The sequence below is a fragment of the Sarcophilus harrisii genome, chromosome X, assembly GCF_902635505.1.
Source record: "Sarcophilus harrisii chromosome X, mSarHar1.11, whole genome shotgun sequence".
Lineage (NCBI taxonomy): Eukaryota > Metazoa > Chordata > Mammalia > Dasyuromorphia > Dasyuridae > Sarcophilus > Sarcophilus harrisii.
In genome coordinates, this window is record NC_045432.1 from 722,039 (window position 1) to 727,609 (window position 5,571).

Consider the following 5,571-nt stretch of genomic DNA (forward strand, 5'->3'; position numbering starts at 1 on the left):
GGGGAGGAATGAGAAGGGGGGAGAAGAGGAAGAAGGAAGAAGAATGGGAAAGAAGAGTGGGGGGATGGCTGGGAGACAGAGGAATGGGGGAGAGGAGAAAGGAGGAGGAATAGGGGAGGGTAGACAAGAGGGAGAATAAGGAGGAGGAATGGGGGGGGGACAAGAAAAGGGGACAAGGGAGGAAGAGGAATGAGGAAAGGTGGCAGAAGAATGGAGAGGAATAGGGGAAGGGCAGAGGAGAAAGAGGGAAAAAAGAATGGGGGAGGGGTGGCAAGGGAGGCAGAAGAAGCTGGAGGAGGGGAAATGGGGGAGGGGCAAAGGGGGAAGAATGGGGCAAAAGGGTGAGGAAGCATTGCTAGAAGGGTCAACCCAGCATCCTTGCAGGTGTGTTCTGCTCCCGACGCCATGGATCAGGAGAAGGACCATGACCCCCCAGCTGCCCCAGAGGAGGAGCCCAGTGCAAGTCCAAAGGCAAAGAGTGACTTGGGCGAGGAGCAGGAGATCCCCATCCACAGCCCACCACATGAAGGTGCTGTTTCTCTTCTGGGCTCAGAAGGAACAGGTATCATCCAGAATATCCAAGTGGAGAACTTTATGTGCCATGCCACGCTCGGACCAGTGAAATTTGGATCCAACGTCAATTTTGTGGTGGGACCCAGAGGCAAGAGTGCACTGCTGACCGCCCTAGTACTCGGGCTTGGTGGAAAATCATTAGGATCATCCTTGGGACTGTTTGTGAAGGATGGAGAGACTTCAGCCAACATCTCCATCACGTTATGTAACACCGGGGACCGCGCTTTCAAATCCGAATTATACGGCGACTCAATAACCGTGCAGCGATGCATCAGTGCCAGTGGAACTACAAGCTACAAACTAAAAGACCAAGCGAGAAATGTGGTTTCTTCTCAGGAAACAGAGCTCACGGCCATGCTTGATCATTTTAGAATCCAGGTGGATAATCCAGCAATTATTTTACAGCAAGAGATGGGCAGGCAGTTTTTTCAGATCAGACACGATGGGGATCGATACAGATTCTTTCTCAAGACGACTGGACTTGAACAGAAGCTAGCTGAGCACTCTGAAATTTTGCAGAGAAAAGCCAAAAGTCAGCGCGAGATAGACCAAAAAAAGGAACAGCTTGAGAAGCTTCAAAATCAGGGCATAGAGATAGAGAACCATATTCAGAAGATGGTTACCTTGAAGGAGAATCTAGAAGACTTAAAACACCAAATGGCTTGGGCAGTGGTGAGTGAAAGCGAAAAAGACCTTGATGATATGATTAACGATGTAAATGCTGGAGATGAAGTGACTGCTAAATTAAATGAGAAACTGGAAGCCTCCAAGGCCAGTTTTAATGAAACAGAGAAGCAGTATAAAACCATCTGTGAGAACCTGCAAAAGTTAAAGGAAGAAGCTGCTGCGTTAGAGCCCAAACGCATTGAGGCAAAAGAAGAAACCAAGAGCACAGACAAGGCCTATTATCAAGCGGAGGCTTTCTATAAGTCTTCCCAGAGTGAGTTGGACAATTTGGAAAAAATTGCAGAACTGCTCCGGAACAAAATTGAAGACCAGAAAAAGTGTGTGGAACTCCAAGAGATGAAAAAACAGGAAAAAATTTCCACATTGAAGGAAAAAGTAAAGAACTTTCAGGAGCAAGAAGATTCACTTGTTCAAGACCTAAAACATCTCCAGGAAGCTATAGAAAAAGGTGGCAAAAAATGTTCTCAAATTAAAAAAGAAGAGTCAGATGTGCAACAAACTCTGCATCAGCAACAGCAACAGCTAACCCAATGGAAAGAGTATAAATCGGACCCACTCAAGCGATTTGGACCACAGATCCCAGCCCTTCTGGAAGCAGTAGATGACGCCCACAGACAAGGGAGCTTTACCTTTAAGCCGATCGGTCCGCTGGGAGCTTGTATTCGTCTCCGAGACCCCGAATTTGCTCTGGCTATTGAGTCTTGCTTAAAGGACCTTCTCCTTGCCTTTTTTTGTGACAACCACAAAGATGAGCAAATCCTTCAAGAGCTGATGAAAAGATTCTATTCTTTAGACTCTCCACAACCGCAGATAATCGTCTCAGCGTTTGAATGTGAGATGTATGATGTGACAGACAGAGCAGCCTGTCACCCAGAATTTCCAACCGTTCTCACGGCTTTAGAAATAGACAATACAGTGGTGGCCAATACTTTGATCGATATGAGAGGCATCGAGTCGGTGCTGCTTATTAAGAGTAACTCTTTGGCCCGTGAAGTGATGCAAGATCAGGACCCCCCCAAGAACTGTAGTAAAGTTTTAACTGCCTGTGGTGATGAAGTATTTGAGCAATGCTATTACTCATGTGAAGAATCAAGACCTACTTACTTGGGTGACGTGGAAACAGAAATCAGACATCTGGAGAAAGAAATTGACATTAAAATGGCACAGCTGCTAGCATTTCAGCAACAGGCGTCTTCGCTCGAAGCAGATGTCAGGAAGAATCAAGAAACTATCGATCATCATTATCAACATCTAAAAGAAACAAAGATCGGAGTAGTCATTATGACTTTAGAAATAAAAGATCTTGAAGAAGAAGATACAAGCCAATCGATTGGTCTCTCAGTTCTAAAAGAGGATGCTCAAGAAACTAAAGAAGAGATGAAAGAGATTGAGGGGAAGATGAAAGTTCAGAAGGAAAAGATGGAGAATTTAAGGCAACTGAAAATAGATGCTGAACAGAGATATAATGACTTTAAATTGAAATGTAACCAAGTTTCAGAAGGCATAGAATCCCTAACAGAAGAAGAAAACCAGACCGCTTTAGAAATGAACACCAAGCGTCAGTCTGTGTTGCGCTATGAAGAAAGGCTCGAGCAGCACCTGAACTTTCTCCAAGTGAAAAAAGAAGAGCTGGCTATGAAAAAGACAGAACTTGAGAAGGAGATTTCTATGGCCAAACGCATCTGCTCTGAACGGAAAGAAGTTACCAAATCTGCCTCTGATCTTGACATGGAAATTAGTGGATTAAGAAAGGCTATCCAAACTGAAAGCTATAGTCATGGAACCCAAGAAGAAGTAAGGAAGCAGTATCAAGAAATAAAAGAAAGCTGCCTTGAACTAGATGGTAGAATGAACAGTTTGAAAAGGCTTATTAAACTATTTGATGAAGCATCAAACCACAGCTCTTTAATATTCCAGAATTACAGAAAGAGTATTTCTTTACAATGCAAATTGTACTTTTACAGCTTGATATCTCAGTGGTCCTTCAATGGGAAAATGGACTTGGATCATGAGAATGAGACCCTTTCTCTATCAGTCCATCCTGAAGAAGAAGAAGAAGATGGCACTGATTCCAGTGATGTGCAAGAATTCTCAGGAGGCAGACAATCTTTTTTAAACTTTTTATTCATTCTTACTTTATGGTCTGTCACAGAAGCACCCTTCAGATGTCTGGATGTGTTTGATGTCTACATGGACAGAAACCATAGAAAACTCGCCATGGACATAATCCTCAAATTAGCACATTCCCAGCAACACCACCAGTTCATCCTGCTCAGTCCACAGTCCCCGAGATTTCTTCCTTCTGGTCCATTAGTTGAAATACTCCAAATGCCAGATCCCGAAGGAGAAGACATAACCTCACCTGTCCAGGCAGTCGGTTCAGAAGCAGAAGAAGATGACTGATATCATCATTTTAATTTTTAATTTTTCAAATTTTGCCAAGTTTTTGAAATTTAATTTTTAAACACCTGTTTTATTTTGCTTTTCTTTTTTTCTCCATTTTCTTTACTTTCATTTTCTTAGAGATTCAACAGTGGAAGTGCTCATTTTTAGCTAGCCAGCCACCTAGCTAATTTTAAAACTTCCTTTTAACAGGGTTCATTTTTTTTTTTTTTTTGCCTTTAAACATTTTTTTTTAATCAAGGAGAAATGAAATTATTTTTGTCATCAGTTAAAAAAAATCCCTCAAACAAAATGAGGGGGTATGCATTTCAGTGGCTGACATCAAGTGAGAAGCCCATCTAGAGAAGTAGTTCCCTTGATTATGAGGGTTTTGGGGAGTGATTCCTCACTCAAGGATCAGACATGATAGTCTTAGTGGGGAGATTCCCTACCTTTGTGATAAGCTGTTAAAGCATGGGATCACACCCAAGACTATTCTAATCTCTTTTTGACCTAAGAAGATGACTCATTTTACTTTTACAGAGATGAGGAAAATAAAAGACTTTCATTTAGTGAGTAAAGTGATTATTACATATTTTTTAGGATTATGTCAGTCACAACCAGAGCTAAATTTTCCTAAAGTTTTAAAGGAAAGTAGTATAAATTTTGCTGACTATCGACTAAAAATTAAAACTCTGTTTGATCAGTCTCAGGCCCCTAAAAACTAAGGTCAGAAATTAAGAATTCGAAGTTTTGGAGAATTTGCCAAAATAAATCCCTGAATATTATAGTTTTAGCTTCAGGGAAAGAGCTCCCTCATGACTCAGGCAGTTAGATTGCCTCTCATGATCCATGAGCAAAAGCAGGGCAGGCCTTCAGTTGGGGAACTTCTTGGATGGAATTAGCCAAAAGATGGGTATCTCGGGAATCTAGTTTGTCTTTAAGGGGAAATGCCTTCAAAGACTGTCATTCCTGGTCAGAAATACCTGAAGAAAAATTGGGATCTCAGTTAGGACAGGAGTGAATTCCTTGTCCAGAGATGACTAAAGAAAGCTGTTAAGCTGTGTAAAGTTTGCTTTGGGAATACAAAGGGTTTAGAGGTTTTCTTTTGGCCAAAGTATGGAATTTTTTATTCTTTATAAAGTTAGGAAATTCTATTGAACAATCTTCCAAAATCAGCTTAGAACAAATGAACTTTTGATTTTGATATTGTTAAATCCCTCATCATTTTCAGTTTTTCTTCCTGTCATTATACTTTGGCAAAAAGTCTAGAGGAATGGAACTCTAACCAGCTCTTCTGTCTATCTGGGACTTATTCTAAATATAAAGTGCACTTTAAGTGGGTGAACTCAATTGTCAAGTTATATTAAAGAGATTTTGTATTGTTACTAAGTCACATTTTTTGGGGTAGGATTCTAAGCATTAATGTGATGAGGAAATGAGGTGGTTTTTTTTTATTATTTTTTTTCTTTAGAAAAACAAGTATTTATTAAACATCTACTATGTGCCAGGCACATGGTAAGTGCTTTACAAATATCTCAAAGCTGAGGATGTGATGAGACAATTCTGGCTTTCAAGAGCTAATTATTAAATTTTCAAACAATACAAATCAATAATACAATATTACAAACATTATGTATACAAATACAACAAAATAATACAAATCCGGGTTTGATTATTCTCTAGACTTTAAAAAAATGTTGGAGAAAATGTTAAAAATGCAGATTAACTATAAAAGCATGTGTATAACTTTTTTTTTTTTTTTACTCACAGAGCACCAGTTGTTAAATACTTAACTGGGTAGAAGGGGCCTACCTTTTGTAGTTGGCTCGTCCAAATCCTACCTGAAAGGAATCCTTACTATAACCAAATGGTCATCCAGACTCTGCCTAAAAATTCTGAGGAGATGGCAGATTCTTCTAAAAGACT

At 40.4% G+C, this 5,571-nt stretch overlaps 1 pseudogene; it reads left to right on the forward strand.

Annotated features, from left to right (window-relative positions):
* The first annotated feature begins 388 nt into the window (after positions 1-388).
* Positions 389-5,292, forward strand: LOC100913297 (annotated as a pseudogene).
* The last annotated feature ends 279 nt before the right edge of the window (positions 5,293-5,571 follow it).